Source organism: Leucopleurus acutus (genome assembly GCF_964270905.1).
Source record: "Leucopleurus acutus genome assembly, chromosome: 9".
NCBI lineage: Eukaryota > Metazoa > Chordata > Mammalia > Artiodactyla > Delphinidae > Leucopleurus > Leucopleurus acutus.
In genome coordinates, this window is record NC_139144.1 from 39,744,624 (window position 1) to 39,762,476 (window position 17,853).

Sequence of the window (17,853 nt, forward strand, 5' to 3'; positions counted from 1 at the left end):
CATAACTCAACCAACTGTGACAATTCTCTATTTGCTTTCTTCATAATACACTCTACTATCTGCCTGTGGGTTGAATCTCTTACTTCTTCTCATAGGAATGTCCCCTATCAGTCAGGGGCCCAGCAGGAAGGAGGTGGCTCACTTCAATGACTGAGAAGAGTTTAATAAAGGGACTGTTTTGAAAAATATGGACAAGTTTAAAGGAAGCCAACAAAGGATAGTGAAGCAGCTCAGAGCTAGCAAGAGCAGGTAGTTATTATAATTCCCCTTAAGTCTGGGGGGCAATTTAAGGGAGCAGTTACGGAAACTAGGCAAGAGCTAAAGTTGTAGGAGGGTTGCATTAGGAGTTGTGGCCTTTAAGAGAGAAAACCAAGAAAGTACTGTAAATTGGAAAACAAAACAAGTGAACATAGTGGGATTCCACCTTAGAATTTGGATGTAGAAATTTGCAAAAGACCATTTGCTCCCACCCTAACAAGAATGAGCTAGAAAAGCTACAAAACTATCGTTTTTAAAAAAAAAAAAAAAACCTATCAGAAAACAAAACAAATGAACAAACAAAAAACAAATTCACAGATACAGAGAACAGATTGGTGGTTACCAGGGAGGAAAGGGGTGGGGAGGTAGGCAAAGTGAGTGAAGAGGATCAATTGTATGATGATGGATGATAATGAGACTTCTGGTGATGATCACTTTGTGGTGTATGTGGATGTAGAATTATAATGTTGTACACCAGAAATGTATGAAATGTTATATATCAATTTCACCTCAACTAAAAAAAAAAAACCTCTCATGGAACTGAGGAACCAAAGACATCTAAAGGAACTAAAATCCAAGAAGTAATAAGACATTCTTAGGAAGAAAAAGCCCACAGTGTTTTTATCTCTTATGGATTAGCTATAGAAAGAAGACTGCCATAGAGAGGGATAAAGAGAAACTAGCTGATCATTTAACCATCTTTTAATGTGGGTGTATGGTCTAGTGTGACAGTTCATAATCCAAGGATCAAAAGCCACAGAGTGAGTGTACAACTACTTGCCAACTCTAACCCATGGGCCTTCACATAGTACAAGGATTTGAAGCTCTATAGGCTGTGGTCAGGCAAGAGCGCTCCCTCCCCAGCTATCTCAATGGGCACAAATATCCTCAAGTATGACAGTGGCTAAAAACAGATTAGGACAGGAAAGACAAAGCAATCTGGGTCTTTACCTAATCCAAAGCAGTGGCTGCCAAAGGCTAAGGAATTAGCAGAAGAGAAAAATCTCTTTACAGTATACTGCAAAAGCCCTCCAAAGCTGTTAAAACAGCAAGAAAGGGAGAGGACTCATAAGGACATGAGTGAAAGCCAAGGACATGACAGAAGAGCAAAGAACACTCCCCAGCAAAAAAAAAAAAGGAACAGCCAAGTTGTAAAGCACATCTGAGGCTGAGAATGCCGGTGACTGAGCTGTAAAGTACAAAGAGATCTGTATGAGGTCTCCTTCCTATAAAAGGAAAATCTTGATTGTGTCCTCAAAAACATTTGAAGCCAATGCTGAATTGAACCTAACTAAACCTGTTACAAGTCCTGACCCAGCTCAACTGTAGTGCAGACTGACTTAGGTACCCACAGTAGCAGCCTGGCAGAATAAAGGATGTACCCATTTCTGCTGGTTAATATTATTTACTTTACTCTCAGTGTTCTTTTATACACACTACCTGACACACAATCAAAAATTATGAAAGACTTGGATGATCAAAAAAATTTGACCTATGGTCAAAAGAAGAAATGGTCAGTAGAAGCAGAACCAGAGATGATCCAGATATTAGAATTATCAGACAGGTCCTGAAAACTCAAAATGATAAATGTGTTCAAGGATTTAGTGGAAAACATACAGGAGCACACGGAGAATTTCAGCAGAAAGATAAAGATTACTAAGGGGAAAATGAAAATAAAATGAAAAATATAATCAGAGATTTTTGAAAAGGTGATTTCAGCAGACTAGACACAACAGAAGAAAAAAGTAAACTTGAAGATAATTCAAAACTAAAACACAAAGATGAAAAGTGGAAAAATGGATCAGAGCATTTGATACCTGTGAGACAAAAATCCAGTAATGTGTGTGTGACTATAGTTCTAGAAGGAAAAGAGAAAGAACACGGGGCAGAAGAAATATGTAAAGAGAAAATAATGGTCAGGAATTTTCCAACGTTAGTAAGAGATATCAACGCACAGATCCAAGGAAAATCACCTCCACCATTCTCTACTAGTCAGGAGAACCCAAGCCTGACAAGTTTCAAAGTGAGGGGAAAGCAGACCCACCTCTTGATGGGAGGGTTACAAGTCACACTGCAGAAGAGCACAGAGGATGCTACGTACTGTAGTGTATCTTTGGAAAATAAAATCTGCCACAGGTAATGTCCTTTTTCCAAATTGTGCTTTGATGTTGCACCTTTGTTGACAAATTGCTGTTTTTGAGTGAGAAAAAAAATAGGACATTGGACTGTAGTTCTTCTCAGAGAATTATATTGGAGACTAAGGTAAGAGACTGTTTATTTTGTTAAGTAGAAGAGGAAGTTTTATTTTTATAAAACAAATTTGTCGGGCTTCCCTGGTGGTGCAGTGGTTGAGAGTCCGCCTGCCGATGCAGGGGACACGGGTTTGTGCCCTGGTCTGGGAAGATCCCACATGCGGCAGAGCGGCTGGGCCCGTGAGCCATGGCCGCTGAGCCTGCGCGTCCAGCGCCTGTGCTCCGCAACGGGAGAGGCCACAGCAGTGAGAGGCCTGCGTATTGCAAAAAAAAAAAAAAAAAAAATTGAGTCTCCTAGAAAACGGCTTTTTAAACTGTTTTTAAATAGGAATAACAAAGACAAACTAAATCTAATCAGTTTTACATATAATTTCTTAATCCTTAAATAAATCTGTAATATGAGATGAGTTTCTAACAATTTAGGAGATTGCTATACTCCTTTCTCTTTCTCCTTTGTTTTAAATGTGTTCTGTTTTGTTTTGTTTTTGATCTAATTCAAACAGAATTCTCGTGCATTAGTCCAGATTCTCTGAGAAGCAAACACCAAGACTGGATTAGATGCACAAGAGATTTATTGGGAGAAACATCTGTGAGGGAAAATAGGAAAGGAGCCATAGGAGGCTAGGAGAGCTAAAAGAACACAGTTCAGGTCTGACCTCTATGAAGGACAGAGGGAAGGAAGGATAAAAGAGAGGGAGGGATAGAGGGAAGGAGGAAAGGAGGAGGAAAGGAAGGAAGGAGAAAAGGGAGGGAGGAAGGAAGGAAAGTCTTAGACTGCAGTGCACTTTTTAAAAGCTTTGGCAAAGAAAGCAGGGAGTCTTCAAGCCAAAGCCAAATGTCAGAGACATCCAGCACACCCTCCTGTAATGATCCTGCCTTGGTATCTCTGCCACAGTAATTGGCTAGAAACATCAGCACAAATGCTGTGATGAATTTCAGAGTATAGCGTTGGGGCTGGCTTCAGTTATGCTCCCACGAGAGATCTGAGAGGTGTGTTTTCCTGAAAAATAATTGTGACTACGTATTCCCCTTCTGTCCTAAAAATATTTCTCTAGTCACATTTCAAACGATCTTTCAATTTTTCAGTCTTCGTCATTTTACCATGGAAGGAAATTCTCTCACTTCATCTGGGTAATCTATTGCATGTTTTAACAATCCTTATTTAAAAACTCTTTATTTGTGGCTTAGGTTTAGCTTAACATGATCTTAATTTTTTTTAATTCTGTTTTTCTTTTTCTATCAGTTCAAGGTCAACATTTCTTTTTTAATAATTCAACACCAAGACTTGATTGTGTTCAACAAATCCTAAGCAAAATTACTCCTAAGCTATTGTACAGAACTTTTAACTATGTTACCAAAAGACTTTCTAGACTTCTCAGAAATATAAACATGAAATTGATAAACATAAAATTGCTCATGCACAATTTATAGTCAAGTAAAATATCAGTAATACTGCAAATTTTAAATTGCTTCAACTATAGTACACTTTGCTATATCTAAACCCCACTGTATTTTCCTTAGTCAATAAAATATCCTTAAATAAATTAAGTGCCAATTTTTTAAATGTCTCTCAGTGATTTTACTAGAATTGATCCAGTTAAATTATTTATAACGATTTTCTTTCTATTACAAATTTCTTTGTCATCTATTCCTCTGATACTCTTGTGTCTCCAGGGAAATAAAGGAAAGAACTGTAGAAACTTTCCTTTGTAATGATTTGCAGCTTTTTGCATTGAATGAAGCTTGAGAAGGGAATTTCTTGGCCAAGAAGGAGACGAAGGAGCTGATCAATAACTGTCTGTCTCCTTCCGAGTCTATCTCTTGCTCTATTTTCTCTGTTATCCTTTTTGATGTTTTGCCAAACTTTAGCAATTAAATGCAACACATTCATCCCTCCTACAATAATATTCAGACTCTCTTTTGCTATGCAGGATGTTTCACAATTCATGCTAAAAGACCTCAAATCATAATTCATTTTCAGAAAATGTTTTTCTTCTAACCACAAATTAAACTTGAAGTTTTTATTGCTTTTACTTGCTTTATTTTCCCCTCCATATGATGCCAAGAAGACTAAAACATATAGATATATATGACTATCTTCTCATATATGACACTAAAATCTCAATTCTAAATGTCTGTAAGTGACTATTTTTGGTGGCATATGCAGCTATTACAAAATTACATACAGTTCCAGGGCCTAATGGGCAAATTCAGCTTGACGGCCAGACAAATCCAACCTGATCAGCTGACTTTAAAGAGGTGGGACAATCAGCTTTAGTGATGGGATAATCCTCTTGGCCCTTTGCCTCTTTTGTCTCCACATTCTCCCTTCCAATTTTTCTTTATTCACTATATTAACAACGTACCCGTAGGATTACAATTTAGAGGGAATTGATGCAATTTATTAATGTCCCATCACACCTAAAAAAATCTTTCTGGAAATCTACCCTATTTCAATTCTGAGGCCTGAATGTGTTTCATTTTAAGTGCTGTAGATCAATATGTGTTGTATTTATTTAGTCCAATGGCTACTTCAGTAAATACATTATTTTTATTTGAAAGTGAATAATACTGCCTTAATTAATACAAATATATTAGAATGAACAGGAAAAGGTGCAATTAAAGCGGTCAACAGCTTTATAGCTTATTTAAATAAGCTATCATTATGTTTGAGAAAAATGGAAGGAAACCTAGCATTTATAAGGGTGACTAAATGTTCTTAATTTGTATAAAAATGTATCTTTCTGCCTCACCTATAAACAGTTTATGAGTTCTAAAAGTGAGATTGATATAGTCTAATGCAGCTTCTGTTGCACTGGAAATCGTCCAAGCTGGAAACAACTCAGATATCCATCAATACTAGAAATGGATAACTAAATCATGGTATACTCACATATTGGAAACCTATCCCAAACCAAAAATGAACAAAATCCAGCTAACTCAACAATATGGATGTGTCTTACCAACGTGGAGTTGAGTGAAAGAAACCCAAACGCAAGAATGTAGATTTTATAATTCCATTTATATAAAACTCAAACACATAAATTTAATGACAGTATTTAGAGATGACTTAAAAACTATAAATAAAATCGAGGGATCGATAACCATAAATATCAGGTAGTCATGCATTTGAGGGAGTGTGTGTGGAAACAGTGATTGAGAAAGGGTGAGCGGGGACTCCCTGGGCGCTGACAGTGTTCCTGGATGATCACTTTGGGATTAGACTGTGAAAGAGTTGAGAGCGGGGAGAGAAATACTTACAGCCTAAAGTAGCAGTAATCTGATATTTTATATTATATAAACAATGGTATTCTAGAAAAAAATAGTAAAACCGGGCTTCCCTGGTGGCGCAGTGGTTGAGAGTCTGCCTGCCGATGCAGGGGACACGGGTTCGTGCCCCAGTCTAGGAGGATCCCACATGCCGCGGAGCGGCTGGGCCCGTGAGCTATGGCCGCTGAGCCTGCGCGTCCGGAGCCTGTGCTCCGCAACGGGAGAGGCCACAACAGTGAGAGGCCCGCGTACCGCAAAAAAAAAAAAAAAAAAAAAAAAAAAAATAGTAAAACCACCTGTGTATTTTTCAAACTTAGTTTCTTGCACAAATTTTTCTTTAAAACAATAACTGTTTATTAAGGAGTACAGTTCGTAAGGTGACTTTTGTCATTTCAACTCAGGGGGTTTTGTATAGTAGCTGTTACTGCCATAAAATGCCAACTGTGTCTTCATGATATTTTTGGCAATCTACCAGGTACTATTTAGGGCAAAGACATAATTTTGGGAAATAAAAGTGTGTCTGAGTTAAGTCATATCCTGTTTACAAGTTCAAATATACTGGAACACATTGTTTAGCACTTTCCTAAAATAAAGGAGCATGGTAAATTTTTTGAGACTTTATACAACTGGTCAGAAAATATTTCTATTCGTCTCTCTCATTTTATTGAAATTGCCCAGTGTATTGATCTAGGTTGGAAATTATTTCTCCTTAGAAGTTTGAAGGTCTTTATTAAATTCTCTTTTGCAGTGTTGTTGAAAAGTCCAAAGCCGTTATGATTCCTGATACTTCACTCATGACATTTTGTATTTTTTTGATCTTCTCTTTGAAGATTCTATTCTATTCTGTTCTCTTTGAAGATTCTATTCTCTTTATAGAATCTTCTCTTTGACCTCAGTGTTCTGAAAATTTGGAGGAACACTTTAAGAAAAAGAATAACAGTGCAAAAAATAAAATTTGGTACAAAATTAAGTAATTGTCTAGAATAGGTAAACACAACAAATTATAAAGTTTTAAAATGATCAGTCCTAAAATCTCACAAAATCCTGAAAAAAAAAACATAGCTTTTATTAATTTACTGCCTTATATAACTGTATAATACATTTTTTCTTTTTGGCTACTTACTTTTGATCTCTTTTTTATGTGGTAAACGTTTTATAATATTTTCTACAGAGAAAATAGAAAAGTCATTATCTTCTCTCTAGTATGATTAATTGAAATTTATTTATTATCAATAATTTAACTTTCTTTTTGCTCTACAACTTACAGTCACAATGCATTATTGGTAATGTCACATAAATTTGGAGAAACCCCTGATCTCCATTATCTATTTCTGCATAATATATTACATTACCCCTAAATTTAATAGCTTAAAAAATAATCTCTTGGGGCTTCCCTGGTGGCGCAGTGGTTGAGAGTCCACCTGCCGATGCAGGGGACACGGGTTCGTGCCCCGGTCCAGGAGGATCCCACATGCCACGGAGCAGCTGGGCCCGTGAGCCATGGCCACTGGGCCTGCGCATCCGGCACCTGTGCTCTGCAACGGGAGAGGCCACAACAGTGAGAGGCCCGCGTACCGAAAAAAAAAATAATAATAATAATCTCTTTATTCTATCTCATAATTTCATAGGTCAAGAATTTGAGCAGGGCTGAGCTGGCCAATTCTTCTGCTCCCTATAACGTTGATAGGACTCTTAGGTGATATTGAGGTGGCAACCAGGTTGGTCTGCAGAGTCTGTTTTCACATGCTCACCTGCTGGGGTTCAGCTGAGATGTTCTCTCTCTCCACTTAGTCTTAGGGACTATCCACATGGTCTCTGTGTGAATTTACCACATAACGTCTTTGTGCTCTAAGGAACAGAGTGGAAGCTTACAATTCTCTCAAAGACAGGCCTCAGAACTGGCACAGTATCACTTCTACTCTGGGCAGAGAATTAACTGGTCAGGCCAGATTCCAAGGGAGAGGAAATGAGACCCAATCTCTTGATAGGAGTGTGGAAAAGATTTTTTGGGGGTGTCTTTACTATACCACACTGATTCTATTTTAGTTACCTATTGCTACCTAACAACCCCCCCCAAAAAAGAGAGGCTTAAAACAATAATTTGGTATTATCGCCCATGGTTCTGTGGGTTTTCTGGACTCAGTCTGGCATTTCTCACTTGAGGTTTCTCAATCTGTTGCAATCACATGGAGGCTTGAATTGGCAGGACATAAAAGATGGCTTCTCACCAAATGCCTGGAGCCTCAGCTGTCATGGCTGAAATAGGTGGAGGATGCAGGCCCTCTCACATGACTAGCTTGAGCTTCCTCACAGAATGGCAATCTTAGGGTAATTGGACTTTTTATACAATGTATTGCTTCCCCTACAGTACATGTTTCAAGAGATCCAGGCAGAAGCTGCAAGACTTCTTAGGACTTAGCCTCAGAATTCACCTACTAAGGTGAATCTACTACTTGGTAGGTGAATTCACCTACTAAGAATTCATCACTTCTACCACATTGGTCAAAACCAAGCAATATGGCCAACCCAGACTTAAGGGAGGAGATTGTACAAGGGCATGAATACCAGAAGGCATTGGGGGTATCTTTGATGTTAGTGGTCTCACCCTAACAAATTTCTTTCATATATATTCTCTTCCTTTCAAGGCATTTCATAATCTTAAATACTCTTGAATCGACAACTCTGTAAGTTTGCATTGATGTCCATAAGTAGTGACATATTATAGGTTTTATGCAATTGTGCCTGATATGAGAAAACTTCCATTTTGATGAGATATATACAGTTGAGACAGAATCTTCCATTTACAATTTTACATATCTAATGATTGAAAGAATTTTCCACAGACTTCCTTTTGGCTCTGCAAATCACAATCTTTCTCCTCCATGTTCTTTTTGTGCTGGGTTCCATAGGATAAATTCATAAGAGGTTCTGATTCTGGCACTGCACCTTTGTGTTTCATGGAGTGGATTAACATGGTAGCAATATGAGTTTTCCTGGAAGACATTCCTACATGAAAATAGCTAAACTATATATGGAATATATATATGGAATATCTGTATATGGAAGTGACTTCAGGCTACATAACTATATCACACTAAACCCAAACTAAATATATCCCTAGCTTAATTCAAATATGTGGACAGCCTCTACAAAGCCACCTGACAGGAGGGAGAAGTGTGACAGGGGAGAAGTTGGAGCAGAGAATGTCAGCTGATTAGGGTTAAAATATCTTATGTTTGCATGTTTTACAGAAACATTGGACTATTTGAACACATTGCTAGAACGCCTTCCCAAAGCCTTTGTAAAGGCTTATTTACACTCTTTTCCTTCACCTCCAGTCTCCCCAACACTTGAGGATAGCTTTCCTCTGGCTTGCTGCTACAGGCTCTATTAACATGCCTCCTTTCCTCAGATTTTGTCCTGCTTCAATCTACTCCCTATCCTGCAACAAAAATAATCACTCTAAAACATAAATTTGACCTGTTTGTCATTCTAAATTAAAATTCTCAGTGGCTCTTTGCCATTTGTCAAATTCCTTAACATGGTTTACAAGGCTTTTCAAAGCCTGGACCTTTCATGCTAATTCTTCTCATTGGCCTTTCAAGCATTCTTTAATCCAAGCACACTGAACTATTTTAACTCCCTGGTATTCTTTTCACTCTGGGCCTTCCTAATTCCTGAGTCTGGGTTAGGTACTCTATTAGATATGGTAGATTATGCTGCAATGAAAATGGGACCCTGAACTTTCATAATTCTAACAAAGGTTTATTCCTCACACATGCAAAACTGAAAGGCAAGACAGCTGTCTTTATGCGTTGACCCAGCAACCCAAGCAGCTTCTATCTTATCACGTCAGGGTGAGGGCCTGCAGAGTGCACACTTGCTTATAAAGCTTTCAGTCATAAGGGGTCCAAACACCTTCTGGTCATAGTCCCTGGGCCAGAATAAATTGAATTGCTGGAATAATTGGTGAACAACACTAACCAGGTGACATTACCCATCTAAGCTACTCCCATCACACCTTCTACCAACCCCATTATCATTTTTATCACTCCTTTTGCCCAGGTCTTTTCACTTATCTCTCCACCCATTCTTTTTTTTTTTTTTTTTGAATTTTTGAATTTTATATACTTTTTTGTACAGCAGGTTCTCATTAGTTATCTATTTTATACATATTAGTGTATATATGGCAATCCTAATCTCCCAATTCATCCCACCACCACCACCACCACCCCCATGACTTCCCCCACTTTGTGTCCATACGTTTGTTCTCTACATCTGTGTCTCTATTTCTGCCCTGCAAACCGGTTCATCTGTACCATTTTTCTAGGTTCCACATATATGCATTAATATACGATATTTGTTTTCCTCTTTCTGACTTACTTCAACTCTATATGACAGTCTCTACATCCATCCACATCTCTACAAATGACCCAATTTCGTTCCTTTTTATGGCTGAGTAATATTGAATTGTATATATGCACCACATCTTCTTTATCCATTCGTCTGTCGATGGGCATTTAGCTTGCTTCCATGACCTGGCTATTGTAAACAACGCTACAATGAACAGTGGGGTGCATGTGTCTTTTTCAATTATGGTTTTCTCTGGGCATACGTCCAGAAGTGGGATTGCTGGGTCATATGGTAATTCTATTTTTAGTTTTTTAAGGAACCTCCATACTGTTCTCCATAGTGGCTGTATCAGTTTACATTCCCGCCAACAGTGCAAAAGGGTTCCCTTTTCTCCACACCCTCTCCAGCATTTGTTGTTCGTAGATTTACTGATGATGCCCATTCTAACTGGTGTGAGGTGATACCTCATTATAGTTTTGATTTTCATTTCTCTAATAATTAGTGATGTTGAGCAGCTTTTCATGTGCTTCTTGGCCATCTGTATGTCTTCTTTGGAGAAGTGTCTATTTAGGTCTTTGCCCATTTTTGGATTGGATTGTGTTTTTGATATTGAGCTGCATGAGCTGCTTATAAATTCTGGAGATTAATCCTTTGTCAGTTGTTTCATTTGCAAATATTTTCTCCCATTGTGAGGGTTGTCTTTTCATATTTTTTATGGTTTCCTTTTCTGTGCAAAAGCTTTTAAGTTTCATTAGGTCCCATTTATTTTTCTTTTTATTTCCATTTCTCTAGGAGGTGGGTCAAAAAGGATCTTGCTGTGATGTATGTCATAGAGTGTTCTGCCTGTGTTTTCCTCTAAGAGTTTGATAGTGTCTGGCCTTACATTTAGGTCTTAAATCATTTTGAGTTTATTTTGTGTATGGTGTTAGGAAGTGTTCTAATTTCATTCATTTTTTTGCATATAGCTGAACAGTTTTCCCAGCACCATTTATTGAAGAGGCTGTCTTTTCTTGTATATTCTTGTCTTCTTTATCAAAAATAAGGTGACCATATGTGTGTGGGTTTATCTCTGGGCTTTCTATCCTGTTCCATTGACCTATATTTCTGTTTCTGTGCCAGTACCGTATTGTCTTGATTACTGTAGCTTTATAGTGTACTCTGAAGTAAGCGAGTCTGATTCCTCCCTCTCCATTTTATTCCCTCAAGACTGCTTTGGCTATTCGGGGTCTTTTATGTCTCCATACAAATTTAAGATTTTTTGTTCTAGTTCTGTAAAAAATGCCACTGGTAATTTGATAGGGATTGCATTGAATCTGTAGATTGCTTTGGGTAGTATAGTCATTTTCATAATATTGATTCTTCCAATCCAAGAACATGGTATATCTCTCCATCTGTTTGTGTCATCTTTGATTTCTTTCATCAGTGTCTTATAGTTTTCTCAGTACAGGTCTTTAACCTCCTTAGATAAGTTTACTCCTAGGTAATTTATTCTTTTTGTTGCAGTGGTGAATGGGATTGTTTCCATAATTTCTCTTTCTGATCTTTTGTTGTTAGTGTATAGGAATGCAAGAGATTTCTGTGAATTAATTTTGTATCCTGCAACTTTACCAAATTCATTGATTGGCTCTAATAGTTTTCTGGTGGCATCTTTAGGATTCTATATGTATAGTATCATGTCATCTGAAAACAGTGTCAGCTTTACTTCTCCAATTTGGATTCCTTTTACTTCCTTTTCTTCTCTGATCGTCATGGCTAGGACTTCCAAAACTATGTTGAATAACAGTGGTGAGAGTGGACACCCTTGTCTTGTTCCTGATCTTAGAGGAAATGCTTTCAATTTTTCACCATTGAGAATGATGTTTGCTGTGGGTTTGTCATATATGGCCTTTATTATGTTGAGATAAGTTCCCTCTATGCCCACTTTCTGGAGAGTTTTTACCATAAATGGGTGTTGAATTTTGTCAAAAGCTTTCTCTGCATCTATTGAGATGATCATATGGTTTTTATTCTTCATTTGTTCACATGGTGGATCACACTGATTGATTTGTCTATATTGAAGAATCCTTGCATCCCTGGGATAAATCCCACTGGATCATGGTGTGCGATCCTTTTTCTGTGTTGTTGGATTCTGTTTGCTAGTATTTTGTTGAGGATTTTTGCATCTATATTCATCAGTGATATTGGTCTGTAATTTTCTTTTTTTGTAGTATCTTTGTCTGGTTTTGGTAACAGGGTGATGGTGGCCTCGTAGAATGAGTTTGGGAGTGTTCCTTCCTCTGCAACTTTGTGGAAGAGTTTGAGAAGGATGGGTGTTAGCTCTTTCTAAATGTTTGATAGAATTCACCTGTGAAGCCATCTGGTCCTGGACTTTTGTTTGTTGGAAGATTTTTTATCACAGTTTCAATTTCATTACTTGTGATTGGTCTGTTCATATTTTCTATTTCCTCCTGGTTCAGTCTTGGGAGCATATACCTTTCTAAGAATTTGTCCATTTCTTCCAGGTTGTCCATTTTATTGGCATAGAGTTGCTTGTAGTAGTCTCTTATGATGTTTTGTATTTCTGCAGTGTCCATTGTAACTTCTTTTTCACTTCTAATTTTATTGATTTGAGTTCTCTCCCTCTTGATGAGTCTAGCTAAAGGTTTATCAATTTTGTTTATCTTCTCAATGAACCAGCTTTTAGTTTTATTGATCTTTGCTACTGTTTTGTTTCTATTTCATTTATTTCTGCTCTGATTTGATATTTATGATTTCTTTCCTTCTACTAACTTTGCATTTTATTTATTCTTCTTTCTCTAGTTCTTTTAGGTGTCAAGTTAAATTGTTTATTTGAGATTTTTCTTGTTTCTTGAGGTAGCCTTGTATTGCTATAAAATTCTCTCTTAGAACTGCTTTTGCTGCATCCCACAGGTTTTTGTTTTGTTTTCTTTGCGGTACATGGGCCTTTCACTGTTGTGGCCTCTACCGTTGTGGAGCACAGGCTCCGGACGCGCAGGCTCAGCAGCCATGGCCCACGGGCCCAGCCACTCCGCAGCATGTGGGATCTTCCCGGACTGAGGCACGAACCCGTGTCCCCTGCATCGGAAGGTGGACTCTCAACCACCGCACCACCAGGGAAGCCCCCATCCCATAGGTTTTGGGTCATCATGTTTTCACTGTCATTTGTCCCTAGGTATTTTTTGATTTCCTATTTGATTTATCCAGTGATCTCTTGGTTATTTAGTAATGTATTGTTTAGCCTGTGTATGTTTGTATTTTTTACGGTTTTTTTCCCTGTAATCGATTTCTAATCTCATAGCATTGTGGTCGGAAAAGATGTTTGATATGATTTCAGTTTTCTTAAATTTACCAAGGCTTGATTTGTGACCCAAGATGTGATCTATCCTGGAGAACGTTCCATGTGCACTTGAGAAGAAAGTGTAATCTGCTGTTTTTGGATGGAATGTCCTATAAATATCAATTAAGCCCATCTTGTTTAATGTCATTTAAAGCTTGTGTTTCCTTATTTTCATTTTGGTTGATCTGTCCATTGGTATAAGTGGGGTGTTAAAGTCCCCCACTAGTATTGTGTTACTGTCAATTTCCTCTTTTACAGCTGTTAGCAGTTGCCTTATGTATTGAGGTGCTCCTATGTTGGGTGCATATATATTTATAATTGTTATATCTTCTTCTTGGATTGATCCCTTGATCATTATGTAGTGTCCTTCCTTGTCTCTTGTAACGTTCTTTATTTTAAAGTCTCTTTTATCTGATATGAGTTTTGCTACTCCAGCTTTCTTTTGATTTCCATTTGCATGGAATATCTTTTTCCATTCCCTCACTTTCTGTCTGTATGTGTCCCTAGGTCTGAAGTGGGTCTCTCGTAGACAGCATATATATGGGTCTTGTTTTTTTTTATCTATTCAGCGAGCCTGTGTCTTTTGGTTGTAGCATTCAATCCATTCACGTTTAAGGTAACTATTGATATGTATGTTCCTATGACCATTTTCTTAATTGTTTTCGGTTTGTTTTTGTAGGTCTTTTTCTTCTTTTGTGTTTCCCACTTAGAGAAGTTCCTTTAGCATTTGCTGTAGAGCTGGTTTGGTGGTGCTGAATTCTCTTAGCTTTTGCTTGTCTGTAAAGCTTTTGATTTCTCCATCAAATCTGAATGAGATCCTTGCCGGGTAGAGTACTCTTGGTTGTAGGTTCTTCCCTTTCATCACTTTAAATGTATCATGCCACTCCCTTCTGGCTTGTAGAGTTTCTGCTGAGAAATCAGCTCTTAACCTTATGGGAGTTCCCTTGTATGTTATTTGTCGTTTTTCCCTTGTTGCTTTCAATAATTTTTCTTTGTCTTTAATTTTTGTCAGTTTTATTACCATGTGTCTCAATGTGTTTCTCCTTGGGTTTATCCTGCCTGGGACTCTCTGCACTTCCTGGACTTGGGTGACTATTTCCTTTCCCATGTTAGGGAAGTTTTTGACTATAATCTCTTCAAATATTTTCTTGGGTCCTTTCTCTCTCTCTTCTCCTTCTGGGACCCCTATAATGTGAATCTTGTTGCATTTAATGTTGTCCCAGAGGTCTCTTAGGCTGTCTTCATTTCTTTTCGTTCTTTTTTCTTTATTCTTTTCCGCGGCAGTGAATTCCACCATTCTGTCTTCCAGGTCACTTATCCGTTCTTCTGCCTCAGGTATTCTGCTATTGATTCCTTCTAATGTATTTTTCATTTCAGTTATTGTATTGCTCATCTCTGCTTGTTTGTTCTTTAATTCTTCTAGGTCTTTGTTAAACATTTCTTGCATCTTCTCGATCTTTGCCTCCATTCTTTTTCCGAGGTCCTGGATCCTCTTCACTATCATTATTCTGAAATCTGTTTTTGGAAGGTTGCCTATCTCCACCTCATTTAGTTGTTTTTCCTAGGTTTTATCTTGTTTCTTCATCTGCTACAAAGTCATCTGCCTTTTCATTGTGTCTATCTTTCTGTCAATGTGGTTTTCCTTCCATTGGCTGCAGAATTGTAGCTCTTCTTGCTTCTGCTGTCTGCCCCCTGGTGGATGAGGCTATCTAAGAGGCTTGTGCAAGCTTCCTGATGGGAGGGACTGGTAGTGGGTAGAGCTGCATGTTGCTCTGGTGGGCAGAGCTCAGTAAAACTTTAATCCACTTGTCTGCTGATGGGTGGCGCTGGGTTCCCTCCCTGTTGGTTGGTTAGCTTGAGGCAACCCAGCACTGGAGCCTACCTGGGCTCTTTGATGGGGCTAATGGCAGACTCTGGGAGGGCTCACACCAAGGTATATTTCCCAGAACTTTTGCTGCCAGCGTCCTTGTCCCCACAGTGAGCCACAGCCACCACCCACCTCTGCAGGAGACCCTCCAACACTAGCAGATAGGTCTGGTTCAGTCTCCTATGGGGTCACTGCTCCTTCCTCTGCGTCCCAATGCACACACTACTTTGTGTGTGCCCTCCAAGCGTGGAGTCTGTTGAACTCCTGCAATCAAATACCACTAGCCTTCGAAGCCTGATTCTCTAGGAATTCCTCCTCCCGTTGCCGGACCCCCAGGTTGGGAAGCCTGACGTGGGGCTCGGAACCTTCACCCTAGTGCGTGGACTTCTGTGGTGTAAGTGTCCTCCAGTCTGTGAGTCGCCCACCCAGCGGTTATGGGATTTGATTTTATTGTGATTGCTCCCCTCCTACCGTCCCATTGCGGCTTCTCCTTTGTCTTTGGATGTGGGGTATCATTTTGGGTGAGTTCCAGTGTCTTCCTGTCGATGATTGTTCAGCAGTAAGTTGTGATTCTGGCGCTCTCGCAAGAGGGAGTGCTCTCTACCCATTCTTAATATATAATAACTTCGGTGAGAGCAAGAAGCATGTTAGTAAGCTTTAACATTTTGTTCTCTCCTAGTACCTAGCAAATTCTAGGCATCCGATGAATGTTTATCGAATGAATAAACGCATTTACACTATCATATGTTTATTATGAGGCTCCTATCCCCAACTTCCATAATCACTTGAATAAATTATAAACTATAAGACTCCGTTATATACATTCCTTCATTTTTTTTATTATACTCCAATGAGATCATTATGGTTTCCTATGTTATTAACATCATTTTAAAGATCACAAAGTTGAGGCTTAGGGATCACAAGGGATTTGCTATTGGTCACACAGCAGAATTGCTTCTTCCTAATTCCAGGTCCCATTCTATATCTAGGCACAAAAGTATTCACTTTTTTGAGCAGGCCTGAGTTACTCAAACCCTGCACATTGCAAAGAGAGGCCAGTCTTTAGAACTGCCCTTGGCCAGTTCCTGGGAGACGAGCTGAGCCCTGGCATATTCTACCTGATAAGTGCTTTGTATGCCTGTGGCCTTAGGCCATGCTGTTCTTGTGGTGAATGCCTGTTTTGCTCTGGCAGGGGTTGGGGGGACTGGAGTCTGAGTTGTGGTCACTCACACAGGGCTGCATGACTGATCCCCAAGAAAAACCATCAAGGCTAATGGGAGCTTCCACGGTTTGCAACATTTTGCATATGTTGTCACACATCACTGCTGGGAGAATTAAGCATGTCCCCATGTGACCCTACTGGGAGGGAACACCTGGAAGCTTATACCTGATTACTCCTGGACCTCTCCCCATGCACCTTTTCCCTCTGCTGATTTTAATCTGTGTGCTTTCACTGTAATAACTTGTAACCATGCATTTAACAGCTTTTCAGAGTCCTTCTAGTGACTCACTGAGACAGGGTGGATTTGGGGACCCCGGGCACAATATCTAATACACCATGCTACCTGCCTTGCCAGGTTCTAAAGTATGTTCATTGTAAACCTAGATTTTCAGTTGGAAAATAAATGCTTTTTATAATTAACTTCTTTATAATAAAATATTCCCATGCTGTTTTCCAGAGATACATAGTTTGAGATTTGAAGTTTGTTATAAGAACTCACCAGATAGCACACAAGGGAGTTTTAAATCATTTCTTGTGTTTCTTGGCAAGCATCAAGTATTAAGACAAAAATGCAGTAAATTACTTTATGCTGTAAAAAGTAAGACTGATTATTGCCTCATCTTTTTAGAAAATCATAGGAAATATAACTATTATATTCATAGAAGTGGTTTTGACATGTGGCATGATATAAATACCACTTATCTGGGAGTCTATAAATCTTGTTTAGCCATGGATTAGGCCTTGGCTAAGTCTGACTGTACAGTTTACTCGTCTATAGCCTGAAGTGATACCACTTTTCCAATATCTCATTTAATCAGAGTGAGGAGGAAAAGAGATAAAACATATGAAACAAATCTGGAATCATTAAATTAGTATGTGAATGAAAAACATTATTTTATGTTCTCAACTTAGCGGCAACAAAGCAATATTTTCAAGGTAGCTCATTTGTGCTCTTAAGAAACTGCTTTTAAGTGGACTCTTTTATAGTAATTACTTGAATTCTTAACCATAAGACTCATACTTAAAACTTTAACCATTTTACCCATAAAAGTAATGTATACTTACATTGTTAGCCTTTAGGCCAAGTGGCAGGGCTAGGTAAGGAAAGGCATGTTTTATATATTAATCTATAGCTCCAAAAGATAATAACGTTGGACCATAAAGAGAAAATGTTGTAACAAAGCAGTGGCCAACCCCCACAAATATAAATATTACTTTATAAATACGAGAAAAAAGCACTTAAACTTATAATAGGGCTTGAATAATGCCAGGTGTGATCCAATAATGTGACATA